The sequence below is a fragment of the Syngnathus scovelli genome, chromosome 8 (assembly GCF_024217435.2).
Source record: "Syngnathus scovelli strain Florida chromosome 8, RoL_Ssco_1.2, whole genome shotgun sequence".
Taxonomy (NCBI): domain Eukaryota; kingdom Metazoa; phylum Chordata; class Actinopteri; order Syngnathiformes; family Syngnathidae; genus Syngnathus; species Syngnathus scovelli.
The window spans coordinates 8,280,236-8,305,476 of NC_090854.1; the positions used below are offsets into that span (position 1 = coordinate 8,280,236).

At 42.3% G+C, this 25,241-nt stretch overlaps 1 long non-coding RNA gene across 4 annotated transcripts in view; it reads left to right on the plus strand.

The window, feature by feature from the left end:
• The window catches only part of LOC125973587 (uncharacterized), a 95,411-nt gene that overhangs the window by 44,595 nt on the left and 25,575 nt on the right, over nt 1-25,241 (plus strand). For 2 of the 4 annotated variants that reach the window (XR_007483214.2, XR_007483201.1), the window contains one exon: nt 66-145. The exons of the other annotated variants lie outside the window; for them this stretch is intronic. This is a non-coding gene — a long non-coding RNA (uncharacterized lncRNA). The remainder of the gene's footprint in view (nt 1-65; nt 146-25,241) is intronic. 4 annotated transcript variants of the gene reach the window in all.

Sequence of the window (25,241 nt, forward strand, 5' to 3'; positions counted from 1 at the left end):
TTCTAAACTTAACAATATGATTTATAGTGAATAATAACCTTTTTTTGTTGTTTTTGTTTTGATAGTGAGTGAGCTTCACCACTTCACCACTAGATGGCAGCAGCAAACGTCGCAAACTACGGCCACCGTCAGTTCGCACGTACAGGTGAGGTTTGCGTTTTTTGACGGGCTCCACTCAGTTGTTGGTTGATTTTCTTCTAACCCACGGATCTTAAGTTCTACATGAAAGAAGCCTGAAATTATTTCCAAAAACGTAATAATATAGCGGCAATCGATTTTCTTTTACATGCACGCAAGGTTGAGGGTCGCAAGATAGTGACGCTAACGTTTAGCAATTCCGCGTGAAAAGCTAATGTTAAGCTAGCACGATCAATTCTCAGCTACATATGTAGAAAACTTTGATCTCAGAACACACATCAGCCTTTCTTTAATTTTGACATTGTCGGAGTTTACGCATGTGCAAGACTCCAAAAAATTTTAATCACTAAACATGCTGACATAAATTGAAGTGGTTGAATTTTTTTGGTTTTTTGTTTTGCTCATGCAAAACAAATATGCACTTTGGTATGTGTATTTTAAATGGCTCTGAGGCTTCTTCAATATGAACTGTCCCTCTGCCAGGAGTCAGGGCACATGCAATTTTGTTGTTTTTCAACCTTTGAAGCATAAACCGGAGTCCAACTGATACTTCAGCTATTATGACCAATACGAGAAATCTCCTTGTTGTGTGTTTCTCACTTGTGGAAACATTGGTGATTGGGGCTGGCAGATGTGCTGACTGGTCAAAGCAAAGCGTGGCCCTGCGTGAGTTGAGGTCTGATATTTACTGAGAGCTTCACATGGGGGGGAGAAGCCAAATCCCCCCGTGGGGGTGTTGCATGCCCACCCTGGGAGACGCATCCTGTCCACTTAGTCCAGCGTGGTCGCTCATTTCACTGTTGTCTCCTTGAATTAATGCCAACGTTATGTTTTCGTTTCATCCGCCACAGCTTTTGACTTTGACTTTAAGTCTGTCGACTTCAATTTTGAAAGAAGGATATATATTTTGTCTCAGTTGGGCGGAAAAACTCAGTGTGTTGTACGTACTCTGGTACACATTTTCTGGAATAGGCTCTTGACAAAAAAACGGTAATTAGTAGCTTAATTCACTTGAAATGGCTTGGCAGGCGCTCCAGAAATTCAACTGTTTGTACACAGGCCATTAAAAAAGTCAATTTTGCCCGATTATGCCCTTGTTAGTGCTTTGTGGGTGTTTAAAAGCGCATATGCTCAATGAGTCATGTTTGGAGAGGACCGTATCAGCAGTTTACAGTCTATGAGGAGAAGACCTCGGATGAGCCATTCACTCCACCCGCAAAAGAACATTTAGCCCAATTCCATGCGGTTTTGATCCCTTCAAATGAAGGGAGATGCAAGAAAACGTGCAGTGTGGTGTACAGTAGAAAGCTTGACAATGATGACAGCGTTTGCTTTTCTCTGCATCCATTAGTAGCAATTACCCCATTGTCTGCTTGTCCTAGTTTGGAGGAGTTCTAAAAGGATGGCACTTGAGTGAAGTTTTTCCGACGGATGGGAAGGGAGCGGTGCATTTCTCTCTTCATAATGTTACACTTTGAAATCCTAATGGGAAAGTTTGTAGATAGCAGGTGCAGCTCAAAATGTGAATGTGGATTTGTCAAATTATATGTTGTCTATTCTGAACTGTAGAAAAGCGGCAATAAAAGTAGCGGTTTGACGCCTTATTTGTGCCTAGGAACGATTTGGCGCGCTTCATTTGGACTAAAGAAGTTATTTGGTGTTGTCCTGGGGCATTTTGGTCAAAAGTCAATTGCGGATTCTTTTCTTTGGAGACAAAAGTAATCTTTTGCCTTGTTGAAGTGAGTTGAGGAGCTCCATGTAGAAGAATGTCATGCTTTGCATTTTTTTCCTTAGTCGTTCTACTTTAACTGAAAAATCGGAGGTTGACATACCAAAGCAATCGCGCTCGACCTTTAAGGTTCCCTTGCACTTGAACGCACCGTCCTTCCCTGACTTTCAGGCTTACTGTATGTTTGTTTTTGAATCAAAAAAAAAAAAGCCCACCACTCATTCATTCACTCAGTCATTCATTCACAGCGCATAATCTCTGGGAATCTAGAGCAATTTGAAAAACAGCAGCCGCCAGCCAGCCAGCAGTGGAAAACACAGCGCGAGATCTAATCCAGGTCTCACGACAGTGACTCGCTGGCTGGCTGTCTGTCTGTCTGTCTGTCTGTCTGTCTGTCTGTCTGTCTGTCTGTCTGTCTGCCTGCCTGTCTGTCATTCTGTCATTCTGTCTTTCGCTCAAGCTGCGCTGCGGCTCCCTCAATGCGCACGGGGCTTACTTATTGTCCATTACGGGCCCAATAATCCAGCAATGTGAAACACCAGAGTGCTATTGCTGCTTTTTGTCGCTGCAGCCACCGCTGCGCCTCACCCCATATGCCGCTGTACACGTTTTTCCACCATCTGCCCTCAATGAGGAAAAATAGAGCAAAAAAAAAAAAAAAACATCCAGCACTTTTAGCTTAGTGATTTAACTATATCATTTAATCTGCAGGAGAGGTCAGTGCTTTGTCCCAATTGAAAACACCACAACTGCCGTGCACAATACAATACAAATAAGTTTAAAATCGCTACAACGGAAGGAATCTTCTTTTCGTCCCTGCACGGTTTTGACGCGAGAGCCTACGGCTAAACATTCCATCGCGCCGCCAATTACTTATTCAGGGACGCCACGCAAAGGGCACCAACGGTGAACCTTTCCCCTGAGTAACGCATCACCGATATGAATTATTAAAATGCTGCCAATTAAAAAGCCCAAGCTTTCTTAAAGCGCGACCATTTTGTATCTTCTTGATGACCTTCCGATTTGACTGCGGTTTTATCGCCGGCGGGCTCTTCCCTTCTTTGCTACGACTGTTGATGAAAATTTGAGTCTTGGGACATAATTGCTTTAGAAGAAAACTACATTGCTTGTTATTAATAGCACTTGAATTAGCAGCAGATAATGATGAGTCACAATCCCCAGACAATTCTCAAAGCACGGAAATGTCTCGGTGGCTTTTAATCACCTTCCTTGGTATGGCGATTGCCGTGTAGCAGACTCGAATGTAGATGGCCTCATTTTTCATGTCTTCATCCTTCAGAGAGCAATATATGATATTTTGTCCGTCAGTAGGGAACACTGCTAGACAGCAAACAAGTCCTTCCAACTCTTGACTTGCCGAATGAGGCTCAATGCAGCGAGGAGCTCATTTTATGTTGTCCTCCTTGTGATCAGTTGCCATGGAAACTGATGTACTCCATTGGTGTGCATCTGGCTTCAAACTCCTGGTAGACTTTTTTAATTGTTCTTTGTTGTACTTTTGGATTTTGTATTGTGATTCTTTGACCAGCCTCAGATCCAATACAAAATGTGTTCTATGACGTATATATTAATTGCGATCATACACAAACGGTGGAGCAACTCATGTAGACAGGTTACACCCACAATGATTTTGTGTTTGGATCAACACCTCTAGGACGAGGTCAGTCAAAGGTGATGGCATCGTGTATGGCATCTCATTACACCGCGTAGGTGGTCGTAATATGAAGGCTGAGCAGTACAGCAGAGCAATGACCTAGGAGTGTGTTTTCTGCTTGAGCTGATTAGGAGAGACTAACCTCGATTATATTGCTCTTTGCTGTCATCCAGCTCGCGTGAGATACTCACACAAGGACATACATCAAGTCTCTAGAGGGTGACCCGCAAACAAATGTGCAACGTAAGCAACTCTTGCGCAAGCTGTCGTGCAACTCATGCTCTACATTCACCCAGAATGTTTAATGACAAAAACAGCAGTGGAGATGGGAATTTCTCATAATTTATTTATTTATTTATTTATTATTTATCTAATAAAATATTTAATTATTTGGTATTTGATTTAATATTTTTTTATTCAGTATTTATTTATTTATTTATTATATAATAAAATATTTAATTATTTGGTATTTGATTTAATATTTTTTTATTCAGTATTTATTTATTTATTATATAATTTTATTTTATTTAAGGCTCTCCTCGTAACTTTTTCGCAAAGGGTCAAGGTTTGTCTGTTTACCTTTATTGTGTCTGACTAAGCATTTTTCCTAATGACTATCCCCCTGCGCTCCTTCTCTCTCTGATCTGCATGATCAACCGTCGGTCTTATCAGGGGACGACGATGCACCAAAAATAACACGGAGCCCTTTTAATTATTGAAGGTAAAGGAAAGATGAGGAAGCCCTAATTAGCCCGGAGGACAGCGCGCACGGAGCATCTCCGTCCAGTCGTTCGAGGTTATACACCGAGTTCAAACCGAGGGTGACTCATTGCGAATTTGAAATAGCGTCATAATGGTGTTTCACTTTCGAGCCGTGAAGTATTTTTGCCTTGTTTGCTTCGATATTTACCCCATTATAGCTACTTTTCACCTCTGTCAACAACGTTAAACTCTGAGGCGTCAACACTTTTATTTTATACCACATTCTGCAATTTTTGCTACAGCTGCACAGGAAGGCAATAGAAAAAAATATTTCTTTGCTTTGTATTATCAGGGTGATATGATGATAGCAAATGAAACTGAATCTGAAAACATAATATGTTCAGTTTTAAATTCCAAGGGGAAACGGGAAACTAATACAGTATTACCACAAAGCTGTCAAAAATAGATCTTTGCTGACACCTAGTGGTTCAAAAACCAAATTACATTGTATAGTTATATCATAACCATCTGACTAGAATATGATTGATTCACTTTAGGTATTATAACTATGAATATTCTTTTTTATTATTATTATGGTTCATTTTATTGTATTATTAAATTAAACTGCTTGAGCGCATACAACACGACTGGAACAAGTTAAACATATTAAAATATTTAATGATACTATATTTGAATAAAGATCACGAACAAAATAATAGTAATGATAATAAAATAATACAGTATTGAAAACTTGAAAACACGAAAATAGATTAATTGCCTGAATCAGTGACATGAAATAAGACGAATCGGAGCAAATATCGCGTTATTCTACTTCGGGAACTGCCTGCAGGAAGCTGGGCATTCAAAACAATGGCTGGTTGAAAAAGTCACCTTGTAACCAGAAGGGGGCACTTTTGACCAAGTTAAGGCTCACCAATCGTTGTGACGTCTATATTAACATTGCCAATTCAATTGAGTGCACTCTTGAAAGTAGAACTATGGAAAATTACATTGGAATTTCATTTTCCAGACCCACAAAATCTTTGAAAGCCACAAATTGATCAAAAAATTGAAGGCATTTTCTTTTGATTAAAATTAATATTACCTAAAATATGCAGCATGTACCTGGGGAAAAAAAATCTACTATAAACATATCTATTAATTTAGGGTTTTGACTATTTTATAGTCAAATTTTTAGTTTACTTTGCCATTACAGTTTGACTGGATTACCTAACAATTAAGTATGCCCCGTAATACCAAAAGCTTTAACGTGTGCAACATTTGTGCAATAAAATCCAAAATAAAATGCTTGTATAAAATATAATAATATATATTTAAAAAAATAGTTGACACGATTCCCTCAAGTATTTTGACCAAATTGTAGATGTAGAAAATTGATTTGTCTTTAGGCAGCATTGCTGGTTCCAGAACACATTTGTGTGTCAACTTCAGTAAGACTCGGCAATCGCTTCAAATGCGTAAATAGGAGAAATTGAGCAATTGGGAATGATGTTTGCTTTCAAAAATAACACTGTGCCGACCGCAGTTTTGGGAGCCTGCGGAAGAATCGTCGGACCAAATAGTTCCTTGCTGGCAGAGGGCTTAATAGACAAAAAAACGTTCCGTTGAATAGTTGAATGAGTCTATCTGTAGGGAGGAGAAAGGAGGGTAAGAAAGCATCATTAAAGGGAAAGTCAAGTCGAAAATGTTTTTTAGCTCCTGCTAGTCCAAACAAGCTAATCTGATTTGTATTGTGTTTGTGGAATATGAATGAAGATACCTGTTTTTGGTCATATCAGGGGGCGGCCATTTTGCCTCGTACTTCCAGATGACATCACAATGCCTACAGGGCTCACCTGATTTTTAAAGCACACCTCTCGCGTATGCACTAATGCAAAGATGAGAATTTGACGGATGGACAAACAGACTGATGGACAAATGTATGGACAGACTGAGGTTGAGCCAAGGTACTAAAAAATAGATGACAAACTGTTGCACGGCGTAAGACGTCGAGATGGACAAGCGACCGGGCAGCGGCCGGACAGAAAGACGGACGGCTTGAGAGACGACAATACTTGAATCTGGTCTGCGATGAGGGAATGTGGATGGCGGTAAAAGTCATCCTTAAGTGCGGCGAGCAGGGCTGCTAGAAAGTCGTTCTTGGCGCCACACCTATGTAACATTCATACCGTTTAAATTATAAATCACAGTAAGGAGAGCTGTGTTCAAAGCTGATGAATATTTAAAGGATGGAGTATACAGATCATCATATTGACAGAGCGGGAATATTAATGTCCTCCTCCCTGAGTCTGATTAGAGGTTAAGTCGAATGCAAACTGCATAATTCATTGTCATTCTTGCGGGATTTTTTTTTTTGGTGCCTTCTGATTGGGCTCATCGTCTCAGGTGTCGGGAGACAATCGGCCGGGGCTGGAAATTTGTCTTTGCCGACTTGTTTGGTGCAACAATTTGGCTTTAGTCTTCCTGAGCGTGGCGTGGCTTCGGTTAGCTAGCTGGTTAGTCAGCCTAGCCCCGCGCAGGTGAGAATGTCTAACGGTGAAGAAATCAATATGATGTAAATTATTAAGAGCTCAGGAATGCATCTGACCCCTACTGTCTTGCAGCAGGCTGGGCTCTGAAGGCTGGCAGGTGGACGCGAGCGCCGACTCCCCCCTCTAACACTCATTAGTGGCTGGGAGCCGAGGCTCCTTGCGAGTGGGAAGGCAAGGATCACAGCGGGGAAGTGATGGCCCAGGCCCCTCGCAGCCCGGCTCAGCCTTCGCTCAGGCTCTGCCAGCCTCTCCCTGGAAGCTCATTAGTAAGTGCACTGATGCATAAGAGCTCGTCATTAGCGCCGTTCCCCCCCCCCCCCCCCCCCCCCCCCCCACCCACACACCCCAACCCGTATTTCATCCAGGCCCCCCCATCCCCGACACCATGTCTGATCCTCGAGACCGGTGGCAGTGCTGGTTTGAAAAGAGAAATCCACTTTACCGCCGTCTAGACATATGCTTATGTTGCCGTAGCTTTAAAGGTGCCCTCACGTCATAATCCAATTTTTTCGTACTTTAATGCATATTGTGTCAAAATGAGTCTTGAATATCACGAATACGATTTGCGGATGCCGCAATAATCGATACAAAGTAAAAGCCTTGCAAAATGATGGGAAAGAAATTCTGACGCCATTGTGACGTCATCAATAATGAATTTTTAACTAATTATTTACACAGTAAATGAGTTATTTTCGACCAATGAAAATAGCTTGATCATACCCAACCCAAATTATTTTACAAAGTCAGTAAATCTTAAAAAACATTTTTTTTTAACTGATAAAGGGAGACCTTTAATAAAAGAGGTTGGGGCATGAGGAAGTGATGTGTCAATTTGGAGTCCTGGAAATCGAGTCCACATATAGCTTTTCAAACCGCCGAGTAAACATTAGTTCTTGACCAAGACTTTGGCTCGGTGCCCCTTTTTTTTCTTCTTCTTCTTCTTCCTTCCACCACGGTTGGGTTTGATCTAGGGTATTTGCTTTTGCTGCCGGCCAGATCCCCTCAGCACCTGATAGCCGCCCAGGCTCGGAGTAAATAAGATCCCGGGCCCAGGTCTCTTTTGGGGCTGCTGGGTAAATAAGCTCTCTGGTGTATGTAGTGTGCCTGGCAGCAGGGTGAGCACTGGTGTGGTGGCCTCCAGAGACAACCCTCTTCCTCCTCCTCTTCTTCTTTTTCTATATCTAACTTATTCACACTGCTATCACACATACACACTCCCAGTATATGACCACATTTGACCGTGAATCAATTTTTGATGAACTGAAAAATAAATACACGAACTAGCATTAGGTACATTAGCAGGGACAAAATGTAATCTTTTTTTTTTCAGCGGCATACATTATTTTTGTGCTTGTTAGCGGCGGGGTACAACCGCCATTATATGCTGCACTGGCAGCTAAATCAAAATATTACAGCTTTTGTTTTGGGGCTGCTGCAATTGTTGTACACTATCTTTGGCCTGGAGATGAGCTTAAAAATTTAATTTGTAAAAAATTATGATGGTGATGATAGTAATGGTGATGAATATTATTAAATAATGTCATAAGAATAATAAAAATAATATATAAATAATATAACATTTACCCCAATATGACATGGTTCAGTAATATACGTATATATATATATGTTTAAATAATCATAGTATTGTCATATTTATTTATTTATTTATTTACAGATTTTAGTGCTGGTCTACCTAATAATGCTCAAGTTCATTCCCTCATTTTTTCCCGCTGTACAGGTGCACATGGGGTACTCATAAAATGTAAAGTAATTAAAAGTGTAGAAACATCACGTAGGACAAAGCTCTCATCTCGGAGGAACACTTTGGCATTTAGCACGTCTTTTAATGTCAGAAAGATAAATGATAATGATAGCACCTGTAATGACGTGATTGCGTTCCTGATGGTAATCTTCTAAGCCCGCAAACAAATGGATTTCATATACTACGGAAAGATTAAACAATTTACCACCTGATGTCTCCATGACTTATTAAAACAAAGAGCGGTCACGGGAGACCGGCAAAATATTGTTGTCTTTATATTGCTCAATGCGTTGTGCCTTGTGAGCGCTCCTGTAACGTTTCACGGCAAAAAAGAGTATTATTTTGTTGAAACGGATTTACTGTAAAGCCACACAAAGTCTGCCTTTGAGTCTTTATTGGATATCACCGGTTTCAAGCTTCAGGTACTAGTTTACGCTTTGTCCTCTCTTGTAAAGCAGTCCGGCACACCGGACTGTCACGCTATTAATGGTTTTCCCCGTTATGACTCGATCAATTGGTAAAACGTTAAGTTCCTTTTATTAGACCACCTGCACAGAAGCATAGAGCTCCTTTTAGCCTGTCTAAAAAAAAAAAAATCTTAGTCCACTTTTTGTGACCAAATTTGACACCAACTGTTGACATAACAGATCAGTAGATTTGTCCCACGGTGTCACTCAACCGCCGTAACGAGGGCTTTGCCTTTGTGAAAGTTTACTGAGTCAACTCTCATCATCTTAATGTGATGTGGCGCCAGCCATGCTGGATACGCCACCGCCAATTAATCCAGGTTGTAACTCTCAGACTCCCGCTGCCCACATCCGCCGTTGATGGTTTTTGGTTCCGGGATCCTCGGTAAGAGGCAAGAAGTTCTTTTCTGCCCCGTCATATTATTTCTCGATTGCTGGCAATTAGTCAAAGCAGGCGGGCCGAGAAAACGACAAGACGGCGATTGCAAAGGCACGTGCGTTATTGGCTCACACGCCCGCCGAAAGCCCCGACAATGTTTGTTAACCCTGAGGGTCAGCGCTGATTCACTAGTGCAGGAAGGAAAACAAGATTTATGTAGCACAAATCAATAACCGGCTCGACTTTTACCACTGCGGAGTGCAAAAAGCAGGCACTTCTCTCTATCCGTCTAACGTGACAGTAATGTGTTTTTATTTCTGCTTAACCCGGCAAATGATGAATTGGTCGGAGGGAGACAGTGAGAGGCAGGCTGCCCTTGATTGGTGGGGCGATGCGAGGCGACACGCCGAGGCTGATGCGGCGGCATGTCGCGAAGGCAATGGCCGATCAGTCTTTAGGCGTCCCGCTGGGAGTTGTTTATCCACCCTTTGAATGCAAACAGCAATTTACATCCCAGCGTCCAGCGTGAATCAAATAAACTAATGACGGTGTTCTTAAGTGGTGAGCCCATTCAGCGCCGCCCTAAGTAAATTAGACCCAATTCACTTGCCGGAGTTCTCCTCCTCCAGGCGCCGTTCATTCAACTGAGGTTCTCTCTATTCTCGGATGTGATTGTGTGAATGTTGAGGGCGCTCGTGCATCCAACCGCAAAATAAAAGTAAATGCTGCCACTCAAGCGTTACGGCTAACGTGCATCCCACCCAAAAAATATTGCGTAAATCTTTGTCTCTTAAGCATTTGCACATTGACAATATACTTAGCATGAATGCTAATGCTACCATGGGCAATTACTGTATTTCATATAAATAGTAAATTGGCTCATGATGATCTAATTTACACATCTTAACTGTATTATTTAGGTTGATATTGTAATCACGATTAATTAACACGATTATTCTTAGATTTCCAAACTTTGGATTTATTCAAAACTCTATTAATATAAGAAAACTGGAGGAAAAATGTCCACGTGTTCTGTTAGCGCTGCACCCTGCGACGAACCGTGTAGTCCATCAGTCCTTTGTTTTTATTTCTTCTCAGTTTCTTTGTCAGCCAAACACTAAAGGACGCACACCTGGCGGGAACACGGCGCGCGGCGTTAATGTGCGTCCAGTCGGGAGCCTCCTTTTTACAAGCTGGCAGGGCAATAATGTAAAAAGTGTTTCTCGTCTCCCCTGCTTACGCCGCTCAGAGGGCCAAATTGGAAAGTGACGAGAGTGACAAGTAGTGTTGCGCGAGCGGCCACAATAGGCCAACCTAGCCGGCTGCCAAGCTCTATTTCAAGGGTTGCATTCCAATTGATTAGGGTGCTTGTGAAACAAACGCCGCTGACAGAAACGAGACTACGGCCATGGCAACTGCTGGGCAGCGTGCCAGCAACTGGCTCTTTTGCTCGCGGCGCTCTCACTTACTCTCTAATTCACACATTAGTGACACATTAAGGACACCCACAATGTGGCCACCGGGACCATTCTTGTGCCTGCGTGTACTCGTATGTTCGACTTTAAATCAATTCCGGGACTCACCAAAAGCTTCTTTGCAAAATTCTTTGGCACCTCAAGGAGGAATATTTGCACCAATGCCAGCGTGTGCTCAGTAACGCCACACAGATGCTGACAGCACAAGTCCGGCGTTGTCATTGGCTTAGGTGGGATGGATACATTCAAACGCGGTGAGCCGCACATGTTTTGGAAACTAGTTCTCCATTAGTTTAAAAAAAACAACAACATATTTGTTGTTTTTGTACTTTGGCCAAAGTCATTAAAGTAGTGTCAATGTGTGGCATCTTGGTGCCAAGAAACGGTCAAAGTGAGTTGAGGAGTCTTATTTGGACAAAAGTAGCGCTTTGTTGCTATCTTGTTGATTGTTAGTGCCAAATAACAATTATTTAGAGTGCCGCCATTTTGTGGCATTGCGGTGCCAAGATGCTGTGCATTGAAGAGCTTCATTTAGACAAAAGTAGTGATTCGTCACCATCTCGCGGCATCAACATGCCTTGTTTTTTATTTTTCAAATCTAAAATATTTCTATAATATTAATTGACAAGGTCAAAGAACAATTTCGCTGCATTTGATCAGTTTTATAAATGTAAAATTTAGTTTAAGCTATCGTTTTTTTTTTAAAAGGCACTCCATGTCATTTTTTTTTTTTTTTTTAAAAGTTGTCTATCTATAATAACCTTGGTACACCCACAGAATATGTCCAATTAAACATCATATTGTGTGGCAACCATATCTTTGTGTACATTAACGACATGTACGTTCGTTCAACCATCCCCGCCCGCCACTTATTGCAAGGTGCCGATGAGAATCGGATGAACCGCCTGAGCCGCGGGGTCATTGCTGTAGAAAAATAAAAGCATATGCACAATTTGCATTTTAATGAGCGAGACAATGAGTATAAAACAAACTGTTGAACAGTAACTCTCACAAATGAAGCCACGGCTTAATTAAAGCCATCGGATGTATTATCAACATGTACTCGGACGCATTTGTAGATCATTATTTCATCAGAAACACTCCAAGGTGCTTTTTTTATTTTGCCGCCGCTGCCATTCCGTTCGTTTGCAAATAAGCTTTGATTGTGACGTGTGAGTCACTCGAGCGTAAAATGGACGACGCGAAGGCCTGCGCCAAACAAAATGCTGTTCAATTAAAAATGGAAGTAATGCTATTCCATATAATGGGGGGCATACATAAAGTGACAGAAAAGCACAATGGCTCATTCACTCCCGCTCTGTCATTTACTTAATGTTGCTCTTTAAAACACTTGCCCGTTCAAATTTGCCATCATAATCCCCGTGACAGAGGACATTAATTATGTTGCTTGGCTGATTGCTGTTTCTTCACAACATCTTTGATTAAAATTTCACACGTTGTAATAATGTGCTTCAGCGTTAGGGGCTGTGAAATGTACTAAAAGCCCGCGAGTGAATTTATATACAGACATACAAAAAGCAGCAAACCTTATTGACATTTACATCGCAGCATATTTTAGCGAGGATTTTGTGCAAATGAAATCAGCGACAAAGCAGCGGTAACTTCTCTCCAGACAAGTGGGTTTAAATTTCATGTTTGGGAAGTTTAATTAAGCAATAGATTATGTTTTGAAAGGAGCGTTCTCTTTAATGAATCCCCAAAGAGCACAGATAAACACTGCCATGCTATCAAAGCATTCATCTCTTTAATGGATGCGAAAATTGGGGATGCAAATAGCTTGGCGCTGTGACACTTATGTAACCTGCGTGATACATAAACTTTCAATTTTTTCCACTAATGGCTGGCCAATTTGAAGACAGAACTTGAAATACTGTAAACTAACTAAGAGTAGGAGGAGGACATCGTTGCTGTTGTTGCCATGGAAACCTCATATCACATTCTTTGCTAGGCCAGCCTGGACACTTCTCATTTGGCGTTAGCATTAGCATCGGTGATAGCATTCCTGTTCATGAAGTCCTTGGCAGCAAGATGTAATATTTTCTTTTGTTTACGAAATGAAGCTCCTCAACTCACTTCAACAGTTCCAAGATGCCACAAAGCACTACTTTTGTCTAAACTAAGCTCACTTGAACATCGTTCCTTGGTGCCGAAATGCAACAAGATGTCAATCGGCACTTTAATTGCTTTGGCCCGAACACAAAAACAATGAATAGCAACATCTTTTCCGATCCCCATCTCACGTTAGAGCGAGCCAACTTTGAAGATAAATATACAGCAATCTGTCCTGTGAGCTTTTTGGAAAAGGATGTTTGGCGGTGCCTTTCTATTGTGCGGCGGCGAAAGCACTCCAGAGCCAGTGAACCCTCGCTCACGGTGTGATGGAGGAGCGCTACGTGCCCGACTCTCCCCTCCGCTGAGCCGGCTGTTGTTTATCCCCGTAATGTCCATTTTATTGGGAATCTCAGCCAGCCTTCACACTACCCGCTGTGCTCAGCAGTGTGGAGAAGCCAGCGCCGGCAGAGTGCCGGTCAGCGCCTGTCAATCACCATCACAAGGATCAGTTGGCAGCCATCAAGCCGGAGACGCCGCACCAATATGTTGCCCGTCTTCCATCTCTTTTGTGTTTGCGCTGACCCGACGGGGCGCCTCGCTGCCGGCCGCTCGTCGCGTTTTGCTCGTATTTAACATATTGTCGAGAAGCCGAGAAACAAAGGCGGCTGCGGTGTTTGAAATAAGGACAAAATGTATTATTTTGATTGCCCGAGGGAGGCCCGCGATGCTGCCGTCTTTGTATTGGAGCCTATAAAGACGAGGCCGGCGCCGGTGAAGAGAGCAGTCAGAGGTGATCAAAGGAAACATGACAATACGCGGTGGCACTCGCTGTCAAACAAACAGCAAACATTGATTATATCATCTCTACCCGCACCTGCCCGCTGTTTACCTGACACGAGGTAAACACCGCTCGTACTGGACACTTCTTATCTGCATTTCATTTGGCGCCTCGCCCTTGGTATATGTCGGGCTCTGACCCGTTCCCGCCGATAATTTCCTCCATCGCATTCAGTGCGGAGTCCGCCGCAGTCGGCTTCATTACAGCCAATATCTTAAATCACCTCTCGTGTGTTTCCCAACAGTTTGGGGCCCGGTCTCCTCTGAACGACGGTCATTTAGATGTTCCGTCGCTGATTGCGAGTGCAGGTGGTAATACATTAAGGGACTGAGACAGCCCGTGGCACAGCGCTCAAAGACCTTTCTCCATTTGCGCTAAGTTTCCCCTCATATTCGGAGGCATGCCTTCTAATTAGGGAAACGCGTTTGACTATGGCCGTATTCATGTGGGACGGCTCACTTTAAGTTGTCCGACAAGGTTGTTTTACATCGCGTATACTCTAGCAGGTCAATAGATGATGGCGAGGTCGAGGGAATTTCAAGAATAAATTGTACATTAATGAAAGCAGAGAATGGCCGCGCAGATCATTTACTGACGTCACGACAAGTGATGTCGAATGGGCGCCAGGTCATTTTGTGACGTGAGTTGACTTCTATATTCAAAAACAGGAACTCAGACACGTAATTTTAATCCTTCCCTCCTCGTTAAAATGCCGCTATTGCTCAGTGAAGTGGATTTGAAATCTGATTGGTTAGAGATTGGTTTTGCTGTGAATATCATTCAAGCTGCATGGGCCAGCACTTGTGAAGGCCCTGGGCAGATTACATTGACATGGCAACACAGAGAGACTCAAATCTGATTGGACGGGGAAAAAAAAAAAACACCTACAAACTGGAAACAATATATTTTTTAAATTGTTTTTATTTTTATTTTTTTTTTTGTAATTGGTACTATGACCAAATGAAGACAATCAACTGTAAAAACTAAATTAATAGAATCTCACACTTCCTATATTAGCATTTAGGCTTTACGTGTAGGTGAGCGCTTCTATCATTCTCTTTTTAAAAAGAAAGAAAAAAAGAAAGTCACTATTTGAATCAGAGTGCGTTTTACCACTCGATGATGAGCTCTTCTTGCAGGTAAAGCTTCAAAAAGCCCCCTGGTCCATTTCCATTCTAGCTTCCAGCGATGTGAGTGCTATGACAGCCTCTTGGGGCCAAGGGATTATCGAGATCAGGCCTCCCCCAGCTCTACGCCTCTGGCCTAGCCCGTCAAGATGGCCCAGTCGGTGCCACAAGCCCCCCCTCCCTCCCCCTCAGTGCCTTACAGAAGAGCCCACCAGGCGCACAGAGAGCAAAGAGGCACAGGGGACCCCTCTAATTGTCCATGCTCTGGGCAGCTCTCGGGCAAGCCGGTATGAAGAAGGCTACGCCGTCTCTAGGCTGCTCCATCGCTCAGCGTTGGGAGACACTACGAACTGTACATCTGCTCTCAGGCTTTAGTTGCTACAGTTGTCTGAAAATTGAGATTTTTTTTTTTTTTTTGGTATTCATGACAGGGTGCTCAGGTTAGTCAAAGCTTGAGTTATGGCAGGGTCACATTTCCACTGACTTGAAAGACATTATGAAATCTTAAATGTGAGGCAAAATTTTCGTTTTGCATGTCATCAAAACTTCCTGAATAGCATAATCGGGGATGAAGTGCTTGGGGGATTCCGCACGCTTTTCACAAAAGTCTGTCTGGAACTCAGTTAAACCGGAGCGGATTTAACAATATTGCATGCAAATTAAAAAGTGTCATTCAGAATTGTTTTAATTTGTTAAAAATATATAAATATATATATTTATATAAATATATAAGAATATTAATAAGAATATAGAAATATTGCATGCAAATTAATACATGTTATTCAGATTTTTTTTTTTTTATTTGTTTAAAATGACCCCATTGCCAGACAGGAACACTACAAAAATTACGACAAAACAGCTCACTGCCTATTTTATCCCCATATAAAGCTTTTTACTCACTCCTAAAATAAGATCTCACACCCACATCCATCGCACAGCACGCCGTCGATGTTGCTTTGAGGAAAAGGAAATGACTTTTAATTGGATGGCTAAGGAGCTTGCGCAATACGATGTGGCTAATGGCCAGCTGAAGCGTACGTGGTAATTACAATCATTTGTCAATCTTTTAAAACTTGATGCATACATAAATGTTATTGTGGTGCATAATTGCTTTTAGTTCCATTTGGCTGATCATGCATTCAGATTGCCACAGCTGTCTTGTCACGCCACCGCCGCCACCGCCTCCTGAGTTTCAACTCTATAAACGATATCATTCTTTCTTGAAATCATCCCACGCGCTCCAACGCCGCCCGTCAAGCCCGGTGGCCGCCGCGCCTGCCTGTGCGCGCATCCGAAGGGATAGCAAGCGAGGTGAAAAAAGACAGGTGCGACAAACGCGAGAATGCAATCCGAGGATGAATGGGAATCCCGGTGCCGTTCGACATTCGTGCCCCCCCTCTCGTCTGGCCCCCACTTCCTTGTCAGTCCTCCAGATTCCTGCGCGAGGCTAAAGGCAGCTTCATTTTGCCGGCTCTGACACGCTTTGATTGCAGGCTGTACTCACAGCACTAATGTAGCAATTATTGTGGCCGTTTTAAATGCATGCCATTATTGATTGAATCCGTAAATATTCATATGAATATATAAATATCCTCCGATTCAGTCGCTCGACTGAATTGTATACTCCATTTTTCCTTTTATGTTCCAAAAACATGATTCTGAAAAGCATTGGTGTGAATATGGCCATTAAATGGCCATATTTCACCATTGACGGCAGGAAAATCGTCATATATTGTGTACAATTAATTTGCTAACATTTTTCCCATTTAATATTGAGATTGGTATAGTAAGGTAGATTTTACTATTTTTTACTAGATTTTTTTTGACCCCTTTAAAGGAGTGGGCGTGTCCTTCCCGTCCATTCAAGCAAAACGCCCTCAAATTGATGTTAGCCATGTGCGCCATTGTTGTCCAATAGTGGGAGCGAGACACCGGCTCCTATCAGGATAATTATTGCACGCGCATAATAAAATTCTCTTTTTATAAGGTCACTCCCAAAGTGTAATTAAAAAGGGCATTATAGATTATTTTGATTGACGCAATTAAAGCCAAAATGTAATTAAACGGGGCGGTAATAGCAGTGTTGGTCAACAGCATTTGTTTTGACGAAGGGATTTGCGTGACACCACCCCCCCACCCCCCGACACGGAAAAGTGAAAATACGCTTTTCATCGATGCTCCATTTTGTTCAGCTGCTCTGAAAGTTTGAATGGGATTTAATGAAATCTTTATCAAGAGTGATCATTGTTAGTAAGAGCTTGATTTGAATTATTATCTTTCTCCGTGTGGCGCATTAATGAACGGCTAGCATCGGCGGCGGTGGCGGTTTGTAATTTTCTTAAATTGGCCGCCTTATCGCCAGTCAAAGACTCGGGATTATCAGCGTCCTGACCACCGTGCCAAATTCCTTGTGGATGTACGTCTGTTCCCTGCACAAAGGCAAAATGAGAGATAATAACGCAAGGTTAAACTCCACAATTTTCTCTTCAAAGATGTAAGGAGAGCTGGCGCGCAAATGTGCCGCTGCTGCTTTATGCGGCAAATCAGACCGGCGGGTCTGCGGGGGCATTAACATCCACTTGACTTTGAGAGCAGCCAACACATACATGTGGCTGACACATCAACTGTGTTGATCTCTGCAATTGTGTCAGCTCGCTGAATTCCGATGATATGCTAATGACCGCGGAAAATACGTTGCCCTAGTTAGCGTGCAGGCCACTTGCGTTTCGCAAATTCTATTTCCGAGGTGCGCTTGCATATTTCTGAAAATCACATTCATAATGTAATTGTCAAGAGGGGGGAAAGGCTACGCTCTGGTAAAAGCTAGACAAAAAAAAGGAAGGGAGATATTCTTTTATAAATCAAATGCTGGTGGATGACACTAAAAAGGTGCTTCCTTGAGTGTGCATGTCATTAATCAAGATGTGCTGGTGGGAATTTAGTCGGAAGTGGTACCAAAAATAAATAAATAAATAAAGTGAAGTGCTGCGTTAGCGTCCTAGCGGAACGTTTTGGAGCTCGGTTGGTCTCGGTGCGCACCACCAAGCGCCCGCAGCAATGCGCTGGAAAGAAATGGGCAGATATCTGTGGCAGCGCACGCCACAAACAGCGCTCACGCTGAGCTGAAAGCTGAAAGCCTCCCTTCTAGCCGGGAAAAAGAAGCGACGCCATTTGTCACGTTGGGAGAACCGTGCTGGCGGTCTGCTTTCACAACATCATTCAAAAGTACAACAAAGTCCGGTTTTCAAAGAACTGCCAGGATTTTCATATAACATCTAAAAACATTATGAGTCAGTTTTAGGTCAAGTACAAATGTTACTATATCTGAATAATAAAATAAAATAAAATAAATAAAGAAAGAAAGAAAGAAAGAAAGAAAGAAAGAAAGAAAGAAAGAAAGAAAGAAAGAAAGAAAGAAAGAAAGAGATGTAGGCTGTGATTTTCATAAAGCACATTTAATCAGCTAAAATACAAATATCCCATCAAATTAATCTGAGGAAGTTAAATCAGTTAAATTAAGATGATGGATGGATAGATGCTTGGTATATTTAATTTTCTTGGCGTGCATTTAAAAAAACATTCCAATCATCTTTCCTTTCGTTTCATCAACATGCTTAGATTGTCTCTAAAACAAGGGAAAATCAAATCATCTTCCATTCTATTAAAATCCAGCCCATTTTGCATCCTTCAGACTTGGAAGGAGGAGGAGGAAGGGGCGGGGCCTGGCCCAGCCCGGCCCCAGTTGAGATTTGACATCCAAACGTGCGATTTCCTTTTGTTCCGCCGTCTGCCATTGAGCCTGTGAACAGTAGAGGGCAGCTTGAATACATAAATAAAAATGGGCTCTGTGCATTTCTCTGTCGGCTTCAGCCGGCCTTCATTTACATGCTGTCTGTCTGTTACTTTCAGGCCTCTTGGGTACGTACGATAGTCGCCATCAGACGAGGCGCGCCGGTGTCATTGACTAGCCATTTTGATATCGCTTTTGAAAGTCCGCAAAAAGTGAACCTCTTTTTGTCACTGTTCAGAGCCAAGCACAAAGACAAACACGCTGCTGTTTTTATTGTTAAACCCGTGTTCAGACAGCCCCCCCCCCCCCCCCCTTCCGTCCCCCCCCCCCCCCCTCTTTCGCTGCGGCTCAAGACGAATCTGCCAGCGTGTGCCCATGCTCTTCATCACTGTCAGATGCCCCATGGTGGTCCTCCTTCTCAAAGTGGGCACCAACTGCTGGCTGGAATTATTCCTCACCTCCAAAAACTCTCCCCGCCGTTTCCAGATAAATGTGGCTGTAGTGGCCGAGGAGTGTTGCTCATCCATCTTTGTACTGTGGAGTGTTTGGTGAAGTAGACACGGGCTCTAATAAGCTACACAGTCAGTGTCAGGATGGCCGCTATTGACTGGCCCGCCGCGGTAGAAAAATGGGAGACATGAGCTTTTTTTTTTTTTTTTTTTTTTGCTGTTTTTGGGGATTTTATTTGACAGTAATGCTCCTCAGCTCTGTAAATTGAATACACCGCCAAAGTGAAAGCAAAGCCAAGTGGACATAAAAAGAAAAAAAAAGTCTACACACCCCTGTTCAAATGTCAGGTTTGCTGATAAATCACAACAAAACTTGCTTGGCCTAGTAAAACCAAATTTGAAAATTAATTTTTGGCAGAAAGGCAAATATGATGTTTTATTTTTTTGTAAATTGTGGTCAGATTCAATAATCTCACATCAGTGACGAAATAGAGAGAGATGATTATTCCTGAAGTATGAATACATCAACCCGGCGCGCAAATGACAAAACAAGTCTTTCCCTGTTGCGCTAGCTCATTAGCTGTTGTTTGGCTAGTTCAATTAGTCGCATTAAGAGGGCTCCCTTGATTAATAAGACGCTATTTCGGTCAGCACGAAGCCGAGTGTCCGTGTCGAAAAGGCTCACAAAGCTTCGCCGTATGATCTGTGCGTCTGCTGGGCGGAGAGCACGGTCGTTTGAGGTTTACGTCGACACCCGCTGTTAAACAAGTCGGCCGGTCTCGCTGTTCCAACAGTCAATTAGAGACGATGCATTGTTTGTTTGTTTGTCTTCATATTTATTGTCCTTAACCTCCGGGCCTTGTTTGAGCTTTTTTTTTTGTGGTCATTTTGGCCATGTAGATTTTCCATATTTTTTTTTCTTACTATTACTGCAAAAGTTTTTTTTTCTAAAAACTAACCTCCATACGTTCTTCAATTCTATCAAATCTTGGCTTGATTACTTACGATGAAATGTATTCTCCTTTTCAGAGCAAATTGTAGCCAGTCACCATTAATATGCATTTTCTTTAACTCGGCCAACTTCATTTTTTGAAATGGTTTTGTAATTAACAAGTACTGTAAGCCAAGCTTTAAGATGTCACATTTATTGTATTTTGCTATCTCTGAAATTCAGTCCTGAAACAGAATGATGTGTATTTTATAGCAGCTGTGATAAGAGGCTTACGCCGTGAAAATCTCTATATAGATCATTTGACCAACGTCTTTGGTGGCCGCTCGTTAAATTGGTTTCACCCGCATATTTGGGCCTTATTTAAAAGATATCTTTGAATAATGGTAAGCAGTTTAGCTCATCTGAAAAGAGAAGGGTGATGCAAATGAACTCCATTTCACTCGCTTTTGTTTAATCTATAATATTGTACGTTTTTCCGCAGCCTTTTTTTAAATTCCGGCAGAGTTTATAGCTTTTACATTCCGGCAAGGATTAATACAGCTTAGGCGTACCTATCTTGAATTTGAGTCAGCCTAGAATTTCTTGCATTACAAGGACATATGAGAGGACACTTTATGAAGTACACTCGCACAATCTGTTGAGCTCTGATTTGACCCAAAAAAAAAACCTTTACAAACAAAATAATGCTCGATTTTTTCTTGACCCCTTCTCTTTTTTTAAATGTACCGTAACCAGAAAACCTTTTAAATCGACAACTCTCGTCCAAGAAGAAACTCAGAAGCCTGTTAGCTTGCGAGCTAGGCAACTAGTGGCTAACGCCTCGCTATGACCCCGGTGGAATATATTCCAGCCACCAAAGTTTTTAAAATGATATATTTTCCATGTGTGGGCATAAGAAAGTTGCTAAAAAATTAGCATTCATTTCCCAGCAAAGAACTTCAACAATATGTTTGGGATTGTATTTTTTTTTTTAGCTGGCAGTAGGCTGTAGAACACAATTTGATCTAGCTCCGAGAGAGACAACATATTTTCCCAGTATGATGCAATACACAGCAACCACAATACAATATAGCTCGCTGATACGCAGTATTGACGTCCCCGTAAAGGCGTGCCGCCGATCCGATTAGATTGTGCCTATAATATTGTGACTAATTGCCAATTATATTTTGTATAATATGCCCATTCCTTCATCAATGAATAAAATATGATAAAGGTTCCCTCTCGGAAACTCATTGGGGTACCACTAATTCCATTAAGATTTATTCAGCTAAAATATTTAAACATCTCATTATACCGGGCAGCTCCACTGAAAATGTTGCTGTAAATACACAAATGTGGAAACAATTGAGCAAAAGCTTTTTTTTTTTTTTTTTTTTTCCCACTCAAGATGTTAGCAGTTGGAGTGGTGGGCAGGTGAGATGTTTAAGCTTGTCACACTCACATCTGTTTGGAATAACAATGTGCATCTGCTGACAATCACGATATGGGAGGCAGCTGGATTTTGCTCGCACACCGAATAACCAGTAAAAAATGTCTTGAAAATAGAAGCTGTCAATCACAAAGAAGCAAAGTGTCGTTAAAAAACGTCTATAAAAAAAACCTAGGAAGTTTGACATGCTAAGGTCAATTTAAAATTTAACACATTGACAATGGAATTACATCCAATTTAGAATGCAGAACAAAGTAGTTTCAGTACCATTTCTTTAATTCTCATTTTGAATTAAAGTGGCGAGTCCTTATTATTATTCTTTTATACAATTTTACAACAAAATACAATTAAACTGAAGAAGTGGATTATTATTGCAACTTTCTCAATGCTTGACCTTCTCGTTCTAAGTGGGCAGGTCTCTCAAGTGGCCCCTGTTTTGACAGCATAAGTAAGTGCACCTTTTTGTAGCATATATTTCCCCAAGTGACCTATTCAGTTAAATCTGTTGTGAAGGAACTTGCTTTCCAAGCATCCGCCTCCAAATGTCAATCCCTCAAAATGCGACATTCACATATTTGTAAGCACTTTAACATGACATCAATATATTACTGCTTATCGTCGAACATCTCAAATCCAAATATTTTCCATCGGGGTGTTTTTTTGGAGGAAATATTTTAGTCTCGCACAAACGCTGGCCGTCAACAGAGTTCCCGTCATAAGCGGCGGTACCATCCTGTGCCTGGAGCGCGTATTCTTTTTCAGCCGGCGCGCATTCTGGCAGCCGCACGAACGCACGCACGCACGTACGCTGGCCGAGGTCAAAGCTGTCACTTCAGAGGGCATTGTGGAATCTCAGCCGGCGCTGGATGATGTGGGAGTGCTCCCGACAATGGCCCAGATGTTTTCAATCGGCCTCACCCTGAAAATTCACACAGGGCCACCGGAAGCCTTCTTTAAAAATGGGAGAGAATGGCTGATTAATTGAAACCTCTGCTGACACTTTCACCTGCAACTATTAGCCTCAAACTCGTCTCCTCGCATTTGCATTCACCTTCTCCCCCGCAAATTAAATTGCAAAAATGCTCTGCCCATAATGAACCACTCGTGTGCGATAAAACGGATTTTGACGCTTTTACAGCATATTTCAAGGACAACATAATGTTATATCGCGGATACTTTTTTTAGCGCTAATTATGAGAATTCGCTCAATTAGCAGTAAAAAAAGAGAGAGGAAGTAAAAGTCTCTGACCAGTGTTGGCTTTTTATCCAACAGCTGTAAGAAAATATTTTGCATAAGACACACACGTGATAATTTCATTTCCCGTTTTGTCATTTGTGTGCTCTCAATAGAAATGAGTAGAGAGGAATTTCTGTCTACATGTGCTGTGCCATGCTTTGTGTTTATTTCAGCTGGCTACTCGAGTTGATCCTCGTAGTATGAGAAATTCTTTAAACTGGGGAAAAAAAATCACTTTTGTGCTTGCGCTCTTCTCTGAGCTTTCTGCCACGCTAGGAGCAAAGTTGTTGAATTGTCTGGGCTGTACGTGCCGAACAACCCGCAAGGCTGTCAGGTCGCATAGCAGCAGGTGAAGGGTCAATCGGAACACTTTTTTTGGCCAGCGGCCCTCCAACACGTTAATCCTTCCATACTAGCGAGCGCCATTGTTTCATGAAAGAGAGCATGAAAGTCACATTTGTCCCCCGTTCGGCCGAAACTGAAGATAAATGCTATTTTTCCACCGTGTGGAAATGACCGCGCCACGTGAAAATAAATAAATAAATAAAGCAAATGTGATGGATGACAATATTTAATTCTATATACTTGCACTTCACAGAGCATAAATGAATCATCCTTGACTTCACCGCAGCGAGACAAGGCGTGCCTTTTCTGCCGAATGCAAATTACTACAATTTGGAGTGTTGTATTCAGCGGGAGACCGCCGCTAAATGGTCATACAAGCTCGTCACAGATATTAAAATAAATTATGTCTGATTTGAATTTTAGTCACGCCACATTAACTAATAGAAAGTTATTAACATTTCAAAAGAGGAAGGGGGGAAAAAAAAGCTTTTGGCTGCAAAATTAACGCTGGCTGGGCTGACCTGCGTGCCATGCAGCCTGATGGGCGTAATGACGGCATAATGGCATATTTACATTAAAATCCGGCCAGCTAATATGCCATTCAGAATGGGCGGCTCACTCGAGGATTATTTCGTGTGGCCCGGTGGCCTCTCGCTCAATGTTTCAGCCTTAAACTAGTAGAAAGTAGAAAGTTCTCATTTCATGACTATTGATGCGCTTGGTCTGTGCAGCTTGTTGGCCACTGCCCCACCCCTCTCCACCTCACGCATTGCGGCCCTCAAAATTCTCTGTCATTTCAACCCGTTTATCTTTCATCTCATCTGGCTTTTCCCGCTTGGCTCTTTCAAGGCAAATGATCTTGGCACTTTACAAATGTCAAAATCCTACTTTAGCTATAGCTTGACGAGGCTTGTTGGGGTGGATGAAATTCTTAACCGCAAAGATGAGGTGATGAAGTGCACAGCCCCTCCAAAAGTATTGGAACGCCATCTATAGGTGTAAATTCCATGAAATATAATTTGCACTTTTGTCTCATATTTATCTTCTGATCTGCAACACAAATGTCTTCAGTATACAACAAAAGCAAAGAAATTGGCCGTTCCATTACTTTTGGAGGGGACTGTATATAATCAATTTCAAGGCCTTGAAACAGTCTCAATACTCTCGAATGGCTGCCGGTAAAAATGAAATGCAGCAACGCATGCAGGTAGAGAATAAACAGTAGTCATGTATTCTTTATCCTCTGCAAAGAACGACGTCACTTGAGATGTCCAGGCAGGCGCCACTAAATTAGAATTGGTTTAAGCATCCAGGCAGGAAGGAAAGTGTGAATTTAGTATAATTGGCCTATATACTGCCCCCTGGTGGCCAGAACGATGTGTGTAGAAATGAGTCACCCCAAAAATGACTCGGAGGGCCGTAATGGGCCCACGGGTCTTGGATTTGACACCTAAGTGTTAAGGCCAATTCTTTTGAATTGCTTTTTTTTTTTTAGATCTATTATTATCCCACTGCCTCTACTTGACATTCTGCAGGTGGGAGTCGTCACGTCTTTAAAAAAAAAAAAAAAAAAAAAAAAAAAAAAAGCAAAATGACATCTTCTGTTGAGCATTGCCGCTTGTTTCTCAGACCCGGCCGGGTTCAACCTGACCATCTGCTCCCCTGCTCCGATGGAGCTCCGCTTTTGGCAGCGCTCGGACTTGCTCCATTGGGCTCCATCTCAAAGGACAAGCGCTATCATCAGATTTCTGTCGGCCACTCAAAGCCAAAAGCAGATAGCGGCTCGCTAAGAAGAAGAAGGAGGGGGGCAGGGCTGCGGGGACAACAATAACACGGCGTCTCGCCGGCAGCCGGCTACTGTCACTTTACAGATGGAATCGCTTCACAAACACGGAGAATTAATATCCTAATGAAGCTTGGAGTGGCCATTAGGTTTGGGTAATGTGGCTCCAGGGGCCCGCGATGGATGTCCGGCAGCTCCGGGCCCTTATTTGTGCGCAGTCACCTCGGACGGTGCCTTTTATTAGGGGGGCATTAGAGGCAACAGACAGATAGCGCTTTATTACGCTTGTTCCCAGGGAGCCGTGCTCTACCTGTCACCGACACACAACGCATGCTGTGT